The 16,347-nt window shown below is 40.7% G+C and overlaps 1 protein-coding gene and 1 pseudogene across 4 annotated transcripts in view; both read left to right on the top strand.

Moving 5' to 3' along the window:
- PKHD1 (PKHD1 ciliary IPT domain containing fibrocystin/polyductin) overlaps window positions 1-16,347 on the top strand; it is a 479,188-nt gene that overhangs the window by 381,628 nt on the left and 81,213 nt on the right. The gene's annotated exons all lie outside the window — the stretch shown is intronic.
- On the top strand, window positions 10,222-10,527 carry LOC146401584 (transcription initiation factor IIA subunit 2 pseudogene; annotated as a pseudogene).

Raw genomic sequence — 16,347 nt, 5'->3', positions numbered from 1 at the left:
AAAAAAGAAGCATCAAATAACTAATTGCAATAAAGCCTAAGTGATAAGCCGAGGAAGCCCAGGCACACAAAGAAGCCTGGGCACACAAAGGTAGCACAAAGAAGAAGACCTTAAGTTGATCTAAATTAGAGGTTAACAAGCTTTTCTGTAAAGGACCAGATAGTACGTATTCTAGGTTTTTACTATTTCAGGCTTTAATGACTGTGTATAGTCTGTTTTTCCTCCTTCACCCTCCTCCTTTTCTGTCTCTTCCTCCTCTTTTTGTTCTTTTAAAATTCTTTAAAAATTTGAAAACCGTTCTTAGCTTGAGGTTTAAAAATAGCCAAAATAGCCATAATCAAATTTGGCCATAGTTTATCAACCCTTGATCTAAGAGAAAGATTTTTCAGAGCAAGTGATATGCTAGCTGAGATTCAAAAGGTGAGTGAATTCCTCAGGTAAAGAGTTGTAGGAAAAAGAATGTGAGGTGGAAAGATAATATGTGCAAAAGCACAAAGACTGTAGACAATACCGTGTTTTTAAAGAATGGAAAGAAATCCATTCTGAGAATGGCCCAACACGACATCAAGATGGGTGAGATTTATGCCCATAAAGTTTTATGACCCTGCTAAGGATTTTGGAAATGATCCTAAGGGTCAAGAGGTAGTTGATCCTAAGGAGCTAAAGGACTTAGGGAGCATCGTGATCAGATCTGCCTGTTTAAAAGATTGTTCTGACTGCCATGTGGAGAAGAGATTGGATGGGGTGAGAGAAGGAGGGAATCCAGTACAGGGTCAAAGGGCCAAAGGGTCAAAGGACAGAGGGGCAGCACAGATCGGGAGGACGACCTGAGAAATATAGGCATTGAGTTGAGATTTGTGTGTTGGCATTGGGTGGACTTATTGATTACTTGGGTATAGGGACCAAAGAAGAGAAAGGAGGCAAGAATGAATTCCAGCATCTTCCTGAAACAACCGGGTGGCTGATGGTACCATTTACTGAGGGAGAACCATGGTGGAGGAGAACGGGGAGAAGAAGAATTCAGTTTCAGACATGCTGAATACGGGCTATATGCTAGACATCCCAGTGGGTGTGTGGCTCTGTAGCTCACAGGAGAGGTCCAAGACTTGAGGTTCCTCATACAGATGGGAACCAAGAGACTGAGTGAAATTACATGTACAGGATGATAAGAGCCTCCTAATGTTGAAGGAACAACTGGGCAAGGAGAGTCTCATGGTCTGTAGGAGGAACAGAAAGACATGTAAGAGGAAGATCAGAAAACTGAAGAGTCACTAAATTCAAGGAAAGAAACCATCTTAAGATAGGTGGGATGATAACAGTATCAGAGGCTGCAACTAGGGAGAGAAAAATAAAGCTTGAGAGGAAATTACTGGATCTAGTAACTTCACTGGCAATCTTGATGCAAGAAGTTTGAAAGAAGCTGTAGAGCTGGAGGCAGACAGAAGTAGGTTGAGTAAGTGACAGTCCATAAAGACAGTGAAAGTAAAACCTTTTATTAAGAAGGGAGTTCCCTTCATGGTTCAGTGGTTAATGAACCCGACTAGGATCCATGAGGATGTGGGTTTGATCCCTGGCCTTGCTCAGTGGGTTAAGGATCCAGTGTTGCCGTGAACTGTGGTGTAGATCACAGACTGGGCTCAGCTCTTGTGGTGCTGTGGCTGTAGCGTAGGCCAGCAGCTGCATCTCTGGTTGGACCCTAGCCTGGGAACTTCCATGTGCTGTGGGTGTGGCTCTAAAAAGCAAAATAAAATAAAATAAAATAAAATAAAATAAAATAAAATAAAATAAAATAAAATAAAATAAAATAAAATAAAATAAAATAAAATAAAATGTCTGTCAAGTATGAGAGATTGGAGCAAAAAGGAGGGTGGTAGCTAGAGCTGGATGTGGGAATAGGGAAGGGATTTTCTATGATAGGGAAGGTCCTGAACCTTCCTTTAATGCTCAGGAGAAGTCAATGGATATTAAGTAATGGTATAGAACATGGTTACTGGAGAAACCAGGAGGATGCAGGATTCAGAGCACAGGTGGAAGGATGCAAGGTTGTCAGTGAGGTCCACAGGGCTGGTTCCCAGCCTGTGCTCTGCTCTCTGAGACATGCTTCCTGGTCCAGGGCTTAGTCATACTGGAGTTCCTTGTTCTCATTTTTAGAAAAGGATCCTTTTCTCATTTGCAAAGGCACCCTTTGGGCTAGATATATCTCTATACAGGAGTAGGAGCATCTCAAATGAGGCCAAAGGAAGCAGAAAGCAGAGTTCCCGTCGTGGCTCAGTGGTTAATGAATCCGACTAGGAACCATGAGGTTGTAGGTTCGATCCCTGCCCTTGCTCAGTGGGTTAAGGATCTGGCGTTGCTGTGAGTTGTGGTGTAGGTTGCAGACTCGGCTTGGTTCTGGCATTGCTGTGGCTCTGGCGTAGGCCGGTGGCTACAGCTTCAATTAGATCCCTAGCCTGGGAACCTCCATATGCCTCGGGAGTGGCCCTAGGAAAAAAAAGGCAAAAAAAAAAAAAAAAAAAAAAAAAAAAAAAAAAAGACACACACAAAAAAGGAAGCAGAAAAGATGAGTAAAGATAGTGGTCCGTTTCTCTTTAGACACCATTTTCAGTTCAGCATTCTTCCTTAGAGTGACTCCTAATTTTTTTTAACTAGAGAACCTTCTCCCTCTGTAATGTCAGATTGTCACAGTAATAATTATTTCTTAATTTTATTGATATTGGAAAAGTTAATACCAACATAAAGCTAGTGTGTACTCAGTAAGTCTTTGAAATGAGCATGTTTTAGTAATCACCATGCAGCGTTGACAATTTGAAAAGAAAAAAGGTAAAAATCTATGTGTCAAATACTATTCTTCCTGTCTACATAATGCTTGGTTAGTGTGTGAATCCTTGGATCCTTTGCAGGGACTTGGAGGGTATAACATACAGCAACTCAGCTATGGTTTACACTCATAAATCAGGGTCCTAGGCTCAACTGTTGCTCTTGGGAACACCACAAATAAACCTAAATAGCACTTCCTTGATTTTTAAAGAATCGAAGTAAAATTTGTTTTTATTTCAGAGGAAACTCAGATCCACATTTTCCTAGACATTTCATTGTAAGAATTTGACCTGGGATGGAACTATGGGGAAAGGTAGGAATGGGGAGGTAACGAAATAAGGCAGAGTTTGAAGACTGCAAAAACATGTCAGTGATTGAGTAGATGGGGAATGCTGTCTGGTGTTTAATGCCTATGTTACCAGCTCCTCCTCTTCTTTCTTCTCCCTCTCTTACTAGTCATGCTACACATTTTTTTATCAACATGGACCTATCCTGGAGTTAGGTGAGAATTAGAGCTGGTGTATGGAATAGTTTTTGATAGGATGAGAAAGGGTGTTCAATCAAAAGTAGGAAGGAAAGGAGTTCCCACTGTGGCTCAGCAGTAATGAATCTGACTAGTATCCTTGAGGGATTGAACCCTGGCATTTCTCAGGGGGTTAAAGATCCAGCATTGCCATAAGCTGTGGTGTAGGTTGCAGATGTGGCTCAGATCAGGCATTGCTGTGGCTGTGGTGTAGGCTGACAGTTACATGTCCGATTTGACCCCTACCCTGGGAATTCCCATGTGCCTCAGGTACAGCCCTAAAAAAAAAAAAAAAAAAAGGAAGGTCCTCTGATGTAGGTAGAAAGTATTTTCTTCTAGTGGCTCCTGTGCACATAGGGACATGGAAAGCTTGGCCATACATATATTGTGAATGACCTGCCTTCAGCCTAGGAGAGAACAATATTTTTCCTGTGGGCCTGTGATCCAAAACACAAGAGCTTAGCATGGGGAGAGAGCAGACACATCAGACACAAACATCAATGAGCTATTTCAGTTGTTGAAGAAATACCTGGAGAGTAATGTGTAGAGGAGGAAAAAATCCTACCCATCATGGCTTCATTGGTTGGAGCCCTGCAAATTAGACCAAAAAAAAAAAAAAAAAGATTTCCAAGAGAGAAGCAAACAGAAGTTTATCAATGTGTACATCGTGCATACACATGGGAGTATTCAGTGATGAGTAACTCAAAAGAGTTGTTAGAACTTGAGCTTTAGACTTGAACATTTCACTGTATTTGTGAAGAAGAATGACAAGAGAAAGAAAGGGATTTTGAACTTCTAGGTGTGGCAGATTGTGGGAAGGTAAATATATGGAGACACTGATGGCAGATCAGGGTTACACGGTAAAGTTTGTCATCTGGATTCCTCTGGTATCATCTCTGGGCTGATACATGTCTAGAGTCTCAGAAGATGAACTTCAGTCCTTCCTGGTAGAGATTGGAGGGAAGACACCTTTACAAATTTATGCTATGCTTTTATCTGGTACTTCTAAATTGTCTTGTATGTGGTACTTCTAAATTGTCTTGGGTTTTTGTTTGTTTGTTTGTTTGTTTGTTTTGGCAGGGGTATTCTGCTACCTTTCAAAGTCATCTAATAACCACTGTCAGATTTAGATTTCCTTATTCCACTTCTGTGATTGTAATTATGGAGAACTTCAATGAATCCTTTTAAGTTTGACCCTGGGCATTTAACATTTTGAAGTGCCATGTGTATCACCTAATAGATTTAATTTTTATCCATATTAGTATTAAGCTTATTAAGTTGATTTTTCAAATTTTTATTTTTATTGGAGTACAGTTGATTTGTAGTATTGTGTCAATTTCTGTTATACAGCATAGTGACCCCGTCTCATATATACATTCTTTTTCTCATACTGTCTTCTATCATGTTCTATACCAAGAGATTGGATAGAGTTCCCGGTGCTGTATTTTCATTCATGGAAATTGACAAACTATGTATGATGGTTCTATGCATGTCAGACATGAAGGGTTATCTTCAGCTGAACAGCACCAGTGATTAATCGGAGCTCTCTGTCCATTACAGGACACATGTGATTTTCTGTTAATACTCCTGCTGAATCAAATTCAGGGGCAACTTAGGCAAAACTGTGAGGCAGGCAAAGATTTTCTTTGGTGTTTGCCTTTTTACTTCCCTTACTTCTACTTCAAGCATCTACTCCAACCTTATTTCCAGTGGTTTCTTGGGTATTTGCGCTTTAATAGAAAACTGCTGCCAGTAAAAAGCCTTTAAGGCCCAACTAAATGAATCTTTCATTGTGGATTTTAGATGGAAATGGGGCCTATGGGAGAGACATTTTCTGGGGAAGGGCAGCCGTCAATTTGTGTGGTGGGCATTGCAGGTCTATCACATTGGGCTCTGAGGAACAGCTCTGAGATAGGTCTCTACTTGTGTCTTCAAACTATTCTTGAGGCCCTGGGACCCTCCATCTCCTGTGGCTCTTGCTATATCCTCTTCATCTCTTCATAGTCAAACTTCTTTAAGGAAAAGTCTGCCCGCCCTGACTCCTTAGGTCTCATTCAGTCTCTTCTGCTGCATTGTGTGGCTTCCCTGAAATTGCACTGGCCAGAATCAGCAACTGCAAATTACTGGATGTTTTCCCCTCATCTGTATAGTCTCTGAAGAATTTGACCCTGAGTCTGCTCCCCGATTCTCCAAATTCCATCCTTCTTTGGTTTCCAAGGCAACATGCTCCCTTGGTTTTCCAACTTCTCAGTACTAGAGTAACTGAAAACGGGGGCTGGGGTGGAATGTAATGGCCAGCAGCATCCCCTACTCTTGAATAGATGTAATTGAATTTCTTCATTTCTCGTAAAGAGTGTTCGAGCCCCCTTTGGACCTGATTGCTGGTCTAAGTCCTAGAAAAACAGAACTTTTGGAGTCTCCACTGCCCTAGCCATTGTCTCCTCTTCATATACTCTGAGTCCTCTTCTCCCCATACTTCCAATGTTAGAGATCTTTAAAGTTTTGTCATTAACCGTCTTCTCTGTTTCCTCTTTTTTCTCCACTTGATCTTATTAATGCCTCTTCTTTTGACTCTTAGGTCCCAAATCCTTACTGCTGTTCCAGACTCGCTCCTACCTCCTGGATCTGAATAGTCAACTCCATTTTACCCATGTTAAAATGCCTCATCTTCAGCTCTTTGTATTTACATTTGATTGCCAGATAAACTTTCCAGGAATTAAAAGCAAAGGTAGACCTCTGGGTGTAATACAATCATCTAACAGGTATCTGAAGAGGAAAAGATTATGAACCTTTTTAATGGTTCATCAGTCAGCCAGATCATAGTTCACTATCAGCCTCTTTAGGAGAAAGGAGACATATGATTTTGGTTTTCTTCTAAATGCATGTATATGTGTATATGTGTATTTATATATTTATGGCCATGCCCCTGGCATGCAGAAGTTCCCAGGCCAGGGACTGAGGATGTGCTAAAGCAGCGACCCTAGCCACAACATTGACAATACCAGATCCTTAACTGAGCCACCAGGGAACTCTATCCTTCTTCTTCTTCTTCTTCTTCTTTTTTTTTTTTTTTTGTTTGAGATAGAATTTTATTAGACATGCCCAGTGGAATCTTCTCTTTCACTCCAAGGGGTTTGTTGTCCTATGAGAGTGCAGTTTAAAGTAGAAAATGTAGCTCTGATATCTATCACAATGTGGCAGGGTTTCCCATTAATTTTATTTACTTTATTTACTATTATTATTATTAAAGTATAGTTGATTGACAATGTTTCTTCAAGTTCTGTTGTCCAGCAAAGTGACCCAATCACACACATTTCCCTGTGCTGTACAGTCGGTCCCATTGCCCATCCATTCCATTAATATAATAAATTTATCCTTTAGAATTTATAAAATAAGTGTGTGGTTTTGGTATTTCTTGCCTCTTGAATGCTATACTAGTTTGAAAAACTTAAAAAGAAATCAAAGACAAAAAAAAAAGTTTTCACCCCTCTTTCTTCTAGCTTGGATTTGTGTTTAATAGTCTGGGGTTTTCTTGTTTGTTCCTGTAAACCCTTATTTTAATTCCTGAAACTACTAGGGGAAAATTCTCCATTTATTTAAGTTCTCAAACAATCAGTATTTTATTTTTTTTTGTCTTTTGTCTTTTTGTCTTTTGTTGTTGTTGTTGCTATTTCCTGGGCCGCTCCCAAGGCATATGGAGGTTCCCAGGCTAGGGGTCGAATCGGAGCTGTAGCCACTGGCCTACACCAGAGCCACAGCAACGCAGGATCCGAGCCGCGTCTGTAACCTACACCACAGCTCACGGCAACGCCAGATCCTTAACCCACTGAGCAAGGGCAGGGACCGAACCCGCGACCTCATGGTTCCTAGTGGGATTCGTTAACCACTGCGCCACGACGGGAACTCCTCAAACAATCAGTATTTTAAATGTCAGAATGAAAGACAGTGTGATAGAGGTCATAAAAGCATATAAATAAAATACCTCTTGACTTACGTCCTCATTATTCCTTCCAATTCAGACAAATTACCTGGAATGCCCATCTGTAAAGCTATGGTGAAATTGGACCAGAATGGCTATTCAGAAGCAAAATGGGGATTCTTAATTAAATATTCTGAAGGTCCAATGTCCTTATTACTAAGACTACAAGTGGAGAAATAGACATTTTTAGAGGAACTTTCCCCAGTATTTTCATAAGTCCTCCTTCTGTGTTTATGTAGCACTCTATACAAATGTTTATATAGCTCTGTATACATAGTTTTATTGCATGTTTTGTCCATTATTACACTTGGTCCTTTTGTCTGTCTGCTCTTGAATTTTGGTGCTTTCAGGGCAAGAGGCTCTTTCTCTTTTTATCCTCATCCTAGCCCAAATTCCAGGAGAATTATAGTAAACACTCAGGTGATTTAATTGAAAGCAACTCCAAGCCAAAAATGGATTTCTGACAATTTGAGCCCCATAGAATGTTTAGTACGTTGAATTTCCTATTGTTCCTATTATTTATTGAGGTCTTAGAAGATAAGATATATAGCAATTCTATCTGATAATTACATTGTCTGAGATAAGGTAAATCTGATACAAGGTTTGAATTTCACCCATAAACGTTTATGGAAAGGTGTTTTCTCTCTTATTAAATAGGTATGTATGTAATATCCTCAAGTTTGCCTCATTGCTGGTGAAGCCTAAAACACTCTCAGGTCTCTTCTAGGAAATGTTTGCTGACCGCTGCTCTATCAAATACTCTATATAAATTTAAGAAATGGGAGTTCCCATCATGGCTCAGCAGAAACGAATTTGACTAGCATCCATGAGGATGCAGGTTCAATCCCTGGCCTTACTCCGTGGGTTGAGGATCTGGCATTGCCGTGAGCTATGGTGTAGGTCGCAGACACAGCTTGGATCTGACGTTGCTGTGGCTGTGCTGTAGGCCATGGGCTACAGCTCTGATTTGACTCCTAGCTTGGGAACCTCCATGTGCCATGGCGGTGGCCCTAAAAAAAAAAAAAAAAAAAAAAAAAAAGAAAGAAAAAGAAAAAAGAAATGAATGGTTGTTAAAAATTTCTCTAATTGTAACACTAGCCTAGACTTTAAAATCCTGAGTTCTCCCTCTCACCTGTAGCTATGTCTGACCTCCTTTTAATACCTTTCTTGCCTGGGCATAGGGCTGAATGCAGAATGGGTGCTTTGTAAAAAGTGGGTAATTGATTTACTTCTCTAGCTGCTCAGCTTTGGAGAAAGATTTTGCCTTATCCCATTAGAATTTTAATGAATGGAATCCTAAAAATGCAATGGAAACATAAATATTGATAATGAGGATTATTTTAAATGACCAGGCTGGACCAGGAGACATATGCTCAGAAATGGATGCTAGAATCTTCAGACAGACTTGACTTTGCCACACATTAGAAGCTGACAAAATCTGTGAAGCGCTAGAGGTGATAAGTCACACAGCTCCAGAGATGGCTCTGAATTAATATGTCAGGCCAAATTGGTGGTTACTTAACTCTAATGTAATACTCTCAAATGCAGCCTTACCAGTGACACCAACCGTAAAAACAGTTTAAAAGAGCTCATAATTAGCTAACTCCATAGCAAAAGAATTGCATTGAATAAAAGAAAACCCAGAGTTAATGTCTTGGCTAAAGATGAACATTTTAGTAAAACTTCTTTTTCTCTCTTTTGGTTACTGGGAAGTCCTTCTTAATTTCACTTGTCTATTTTTGGTTCCCAATGAGTGGGTTGTACTGTTAATCCTACCTAAACGTTGTTGGAATAAACTAGTCAAGAAAATTTAACCTCCTTTTGACAAACTAATTGGCTGGGGGGTTTAAAACTATTGGTTATATTAATAAAACCATCTGCAGTCAATTAGGGTGAATTGATTATGTTCCCTTGGCTTTATGTCTGAGAAGTCTTGTTAGAAGCTGAACTTTCTGAGTGACTCACCTAACTCTTAGAAAACTCAGCCTTTTGTATAAGCAAGAGTTTCTGTTCCCCTCACATTTCACAGGGCTTTCAGATAATGGGCTGTGTTTTATTGAAGGGAGTGTTAGGAGCACATGGAAAGAATGGTTCTGAAGTATTATCCTTTCCTTAGTGCATCACAAGTGAACTTTTCAGGGGCGGAGCCTGGTCTTGGTGTGAAAATAGCAACATCTGGAGTTCCCATCGTGGCGCAGAGGAAACGAATCTGACTAGGAACCATGAGGTTGTGGGTTAGATCCCTGGCCTCGCTCAGTGGGGTAAGGATCCGGCACGGCCATGAGCTATGGTGTAGGTCACAGACAGGGCTCGGATCTGGCATTGCTGTGGCTGTGGTGTAGGCCAGCAGCTGTAGCTCTGATTAGACCCCTAGCCTGGGAACTTCCATATGCTGTGGGTGCAGGCCTAAAATACAAAATAAATAAATAAAATGGCAACATCTGGGAGAGCTCAGGTTAATCAGCACTCCTTGGTGCCTCTGCCACCAGTGTCCTTGCCTCCTCAGTGAGCCACAGCTGTCCTCTACCTCCCCAGGAAGCTCCCCAAGACCCACAGGACATCCATGCACACCTGAATTTAAAAAAAGAATTTCTCCCACCTAAGCCATAGCACATCAGTTGTACAGAAACACTACTTTGGGAGTTCTCATTGTGGCACAGCGGAAATGAATCCGACTAGGAACCATGAGGTTGTGGGTTTGATCCCTGGCCTCACTCAGTGGGTTAAGGATCTGGCGTTACCATAAGCTGTGGTGTAGGTTGCAGACGCGGCTTGGATCTGGCATTGCTGTTACTCTAGTGTAGGCCAGCAGCTGTAGCTCCGATTAGACCCCTGGCCTGGGAACCTCCATATGCCAAGGGTGTGGTCCTAAAAAGACAAAAAAAAAAAAAAAAAAAAAAATACTACTTTGGGAAACAGTCTTCAGGGAACCCTGGATGAGCTTACACCATCTCAACAGATTACCCTGCAACTTGCCCTTCAAGTTCTACTTCAGTTTGATGAGGCTATAAATTCAGCATATGCACAGAAGGTCAGGAATAGAGTCTACTTCAGGGGCTCTCTAAATACATCCAGATTCTGCAATAATGTGTGGACTTTTGTATTGGATGCTGTTGAATTCAGAGAAGTAACAGAACTTCTTAAAGTGGATAAAGCGAAAACTGTAGCCTGTGATGATAACAATCCTGGTTCCAGTATTACAGAATGAATAGAAGAAAATGGCTTTTTAATCCCATTCTCTGTTATTGTTCATCACTTTTTGAAGAGACGCACAGAAGAGACTTTAAAAAAAAAATTTATTCTACCATTGCAGAAATGACTACACTGTGCTGTACTATCAGAGAAACCCAGTAAAAAGAAGCTCATAACTGTACTCTCTCACATTACCGTTATTCTACAGCACAAAAAATAGAACCTTTTTTTAATGATAAATCGAACGTTGCCTCAGACCATTCTGTAATAAATTCATTTTACTCTCCCCCCCCAAAAAAAAACCCTTAAAAACAAACAAAAAAACAAAAAACAAATGAACTTTTCATGTCTAATTCCATCTCTGGATGATCCAGCCAAGGGACCGGGGGTCGGGCTAAGTTTGGAGTCTGAGATGGAGGCGAATCCAGTCCCTCACCAGCTCTTGTCTTCCGTGGCACAGCTCCAGATGTGATCCAGAGTGAACAACCCAGAGGACTTAGAGAAGAAGAACCCTAGTAGGATTAATAAGGCAAGGAGATGAAAACTGGGAACCTGGACAGGAGCGCACTCAGGGAAGGAAGAGCAGGAGAGCACTGAGGGAAGGGTGGGGGACATCTATGGGGCCTGGTGACATCCTTAGCCAGAGAGGAGAATCGAGTTTCAGCTACTGATGATGACGCTCCTTCTATTTATCAAAAAAGGTTGGATATTTTAACGTACCATTCATGGCTTTCTAGATCTGCATTCTGGAATGTTGGCATTCTAGATCTGTTTTTTTGTTTTGTTTTGTTTTCCAAGAAGCTTGGAACTGGAGGGTTTTGTTCAGTCATCATAATCTGTGTTCTATTTCAGGTTCTAATATGTACTCATTTCTCAGAAACACTTGGTAATTTCATTATTTGCAATGAGATCAGCATCGAAGCACATTTGACATTTTCTGCTTATGCTTCCTAGAGTACCTGGTATTGATCAACCTAAGGTCAGGTTCTAAAATATCCCCAGCTAATATACACCTATGCATGTCTTTAGATTGAATTATCACTCAGGCACTCAGGCAAATTATATATAGAAGCCAAATCTGTCCTATCCATGACTACTCTCACTGAATATTTTTTTTGTTGAACTAATGAGTGTGGTTCTGGTCCTTTTTTTTTTTTTTTAAGGACAGCACCTGTGGCATATGGAAGTTCCCAGGCTAGGGGTCAAATTGGAGCTGCAGCTGCCAGCCTACACCACAGCCACAGCAACGTGGGATCCAAGCCATGTCTGTGACCTACACCATACCTCATGACAATGCTGGATCCTTAACCTCCTGAGTGAGGCAGGGATTGAACCCACAACCTCATGGATACTAGTCAGATTCATTTCTACTGTGCCACAATGGAAACTCCCTGGTTCTGGTCCTAATAGCAGCCCCCCAAAGCATGGAACACATTTTTATAGTTGTCATAGATACAAAAATAAATAAATGAGGTCAGAGCCATTACAACTCCCGTGATCAATTTTATAGTACAATTTTAGAGGATCTTATAGTAGTGAATAAGACCTTTTATTATAGTTTCAAATGTTTGACATCAAAGTGCTTTTATAAAACACTTTATTAGGAAATAATGCCATTTCCCAATTGGAGGGCTAAAAATATTCTCTTATAACAGTTGATAAAGATCCTTTTAAAGAAAATCATTCTAGAATTCTCAAATTGAGACTGTCAACCTCTGATATCAAGAGCTAGTGAGGATGTGGAGTACCTGGAACTGTCCTACATTGCTGGTAGGGGCGCAGAATTAGAGATACTTCAAAAAACAGTCTTACGAAGTTACATGATGCCCCAGAAATCCTCTTCCTGGTAATTTACCCTAGAGAAATGAGAACTTATGTTCAAAATGAGAACTTAAAACCTGTAGATGACTGTTCAGAGCAGCTTTTTTGGCAATAGTCAGAAACTGGAAACAACCCAATGTCCTCCACCAGGGTCTAGAAGAACAAGCTGTGGTTATATCCATGCAAGGGAATACTACTCAGAGATAAAAAGGAACAACTGTTGATAGATGTTGCTACTGATACAGGCAAGATAGATGATTCCCAAAGACATGTGAGAGAGAGAGAAGTCGGTATGAAAAGGCTACACATTGTATAATTTCAACTATGTAATAGTCTGTGAAAGGAAAAGCTGTAAAGCTAATGGAAAGGTCAGTGGTTACTGGAGGTCTGAGTGTGGTGAGACTAGTATTATAAAAGGGTAGCTCGGGGAGTTTGGGGGCATAAGGGGGGTTGTTTTGTATCCTAATTGTGTAAGTAGTTACACAAAGCCATACATTGATGAACTCTATACACCCGTGCACCAAAAGAAAAAAAAAATTACCATATGATATTTTTAAAAATATCATTAAAAAAATCTCTCAGTCAATAAGATTTAAGTAATTGTATAACCAACTGAGGCTTGCTTACAGTTAGGTGGTAACTTCCCAGGCTCATCACAACTGGAGACCATGGGTTTTGAAAGCCATGATCAAGTTATCTAAGAGGTGGAAAGGGGAGTTCCCATTGTGGCACAGTGTTTAACGAATCCGACTAGGAACCATGAGGTTGCGGGTTCAATCCCTGGCCTTGCTCAGTGGGGTAACGATCCGGTGTTGCCATGAGCTGTGGTGTAGTTCGCAGATGCAGCTTGGATCCTGTGTTGCTGTGGCTCTGGCGTAGACCAGTGGCTACAGCTCCGATTCGACCCTTAGCCTAGGAACTCCATATGCCTAGGGAGCAGCCCTAGAAAAGGTAAAAAGACAAAAAACAAACAAACAAACAAAAAAAGAGGTAGAAAGGCAGAAAAGTCAGCTGTATTTTCTATTTTTACAAAAGCAATAAAATAGTATTATCAGAAAGGAAACTCCTATAATTGTTCAAAAGGCCAAGGTGTGAGATCTTGTTTGAAGGCATCACTTTATTGTCCAGTTATGTAGATCTTCCCCTCTTGTACTCATTCTGGCATTAATTAGTAAAACAGAATCTGAAAGAAAAATTAGAAATGTGTTATGTTAGAAGTAGCCTTGCTTTAACGGACATGCATATTGATATGCCAGGAAAACGCAGACAATTTTCTCACTGCTGAGATTTTTTTTCACTCAGTCTGGCGTCCAGTGGAAACCACATATTTATTAAATGATGGATGTTGGAGTTCCTCAGGAACTCTGGGAATTACCATCCTAGATCAGATCGTTAGTCTGCCTAGTCTAACATCTTGCTTCTGGCTTAGGGAATTATCTGATGCTTTTGAAGGACATTTAAATAAAGCCTTTGACCATTGTTTCACACAGTGTTGATTCTCACTGGTGAGATGGGGATGAGAAACTTCGGCTGAAGTTTCTTTAGGTGCAAGTAAATTCATTAGCATTTCCAAAATCGAATGTTATTTTGGACTTTTTGACCATACTGGTGAGATTTCCAAATGATGAGGAATGCTGTGATAGGCTTGATCTAATTCTCAAGGATTTGATTTTCCACTCTACCATCTACAGGAATGACTGGATAAAAATCCCATATAATGTAATGGATTTTTTACTCCTTGATGTCCTATATTTTATGAGGCAAGGCAAATGCCTCTTCAAATATGCCCTTCCATATTTGTAATATGATTGTTCAGTGCTTTAAGTGCTATGGTCTCAGAGCTAATTATTCCCAAATCATTGGTAACTAATAACTCTTCAGACAGTTACTTTGTATCATTTTCTTTCTAATATACTGCTTTGATTCCCTAAGTATGGGACAATGTCATTGCCTGGTACAATGTAATCCTTTTCTGCTTTCCTATCTCCTAGGTAGGTGTTAAATGCGTAGCATTATTTTAGGGTCAAAGGCAACATACTTAGCATTTGTATAATCTCAATGATGACTGTTTTTAAAAAATGAACGCCACGTGTGAGACATAGACTTTTACAAACACGCAGAGTTGAAATTTAGACCTCCTGCTCAGTGGGAATATTTGCTGTTGCTGTTGTTTATAGGGAGAGTTTTAGCTGAGGTTTTTGATGGTAAGGGGGCAACTACTCCACATGAGGTAAGTAATATAAGGACAGGCTATGAGGAGAATCCTTGTACAGCGGTGGTTTCACAACCTGAATAGTTTATCTCTTAGGGCCGGTTGGCAATATCTGGGGACATTTTTGGTTGTCGCAACAGGGGGGCTTGAAGGTGTACTTACTGGCATTTAGTGGGTAGAGTCCGGGGATGATGCTAAACATCCTTCAGAACCCAGGATGGTCCTGACAACAAAGAACTGTCCAGTGCAATATGTCAGTCATTCTAAGATTGGGAGTCCTCCCCTCTGAAAAAGTGCAGATGATCTGTTTTTAGCATCAAGCACAGTGCCTTGGACATGGGAAGTATAGATAAGGCATGGGAGGGATTTTTATGAAGGACTTCTTTTGTGTGTGTGTGTGTGTGTGTGTGTGTGTGTGTGTGGTTTTTGCTTTTTAGGGCCATACCTGAGGCATATGGAAGTTCCCAGGCTAGGGGTTGAATTGGAGCTTCTGCTGCTGCCGGCCACAGCCACAGCACAGCCACAGCCAGAGCAACACTAGATCCTTAACCCAATGAGCAAGACCAAAGATTGAACCTGCATCCTCATGGATCCCAGTCAGATTCATTAACTGCTGAGCCATGAAGGGAACTCCATGAAGGACCTCTTGAATCAGACTCAGGGCACAAAGGGAGGATGCTTATTATTATAATCAGGCAAGTTGCAAAGCAGTGTTAATCTAACACAAATTTCATGCTATGCACTATGATTATTTCATAGCATGTTTGATTAGGCATGCATGCAAAGTAGCTTATTAAGTGGACTGCTATGGGGATCATTTTTTAACATGTGAGACTAAGCACCATTTTCCTCTCGTTGCTGTTATAGTTAGTTTTCAGGGATCCATCATCAGTTTTCCCCCCTCTCCCGCAATCAATAGCACACAGTTTCTGGAGCACATGGCCCACCATGGAGTTCTCTTTCTCTCATTGACCATTCGCCAGGGCTAGAGTTCTCTGTTTCACCTCTGACTTCCAGTTGGATAATCCTCTCCTTAGCTCTTTGATCTTTAAACTTGAAGGCTTTTAGAGCAGAAAAATCCTGTTGATTTCCTTCTATGAATGCTGGATCTGGAAAATAACCTTTATGGAAATAAGATAGTAGATAGTAGGGGGTGTGGACCAGATGATTATATGCAGTGGGTTGTCCAGCAGAAAGCGCATGGGGGACAGGATTGGGTATCTCAGTCTTTGGTTTGGGAGATTTTTGTCCAAAAATATCTGGACAGATTTTTGCTTCACTGGGCTCATGGCTTCCATGAATCTTTCTGTTCTGTTCCTGAAAACTTGTCTTCTAAAATCTTCAGTCTCATGCCCCACTTTCCTGGGGATCAGTGATGCACCTATGGGCTGCAGACTAGCAACCATCCTTGGCTAACTTGGTGTCTGACCATCACTGCCAAATCCTTCAAGCAAAATTGGCTTCAGATCCACCCTCAGAGTGCTATGGGTCTGCAGACTGGGGAGGACCCCTTTCTAAAAACAGCAGCACTGCTTGAAGCCTGATGTTTATAATTCCTTTACATGAAGATAGACTTTCAAATCCACTAGAGAGTTTAAAAGGTAAACTTGAAAATGCAAACTGGGAGTGCCAACTTGTTAAAACAAATTTTCATCACTATTCCAATAAGGAGAGCAGATTTTTTCTTCTGTAGGAATAGAGAATATTTTAGGGAACCCAAAAATGGGAGGTTTTTTTTTTTTTTTTTTTTTTTTTTATTCTCAAGAACCAAAAGGCCATCAAAGGCAAACTTTTCTTACTTCA

The sequence above is a fragment of the Sus scrofa genome, chromosome 7 (assembly GCF_054392235.1).
Source record: "Sus scrofa isolate SSC_HxYL_T2T_F1_AM1 chromosome 7, Sscrofa_HxYL_maternal_Yorkshire_Landrace_v2.0, whole genome shotgun sequence".
NCBI lineage: Eukaryota > Metazoa > Chordata > Mammalia > Artiodactyla > Suidae > Sus > Sus scrofa.
This window is presented reverse-complemented; position numbering and strand designations above follow the sequence as displayed.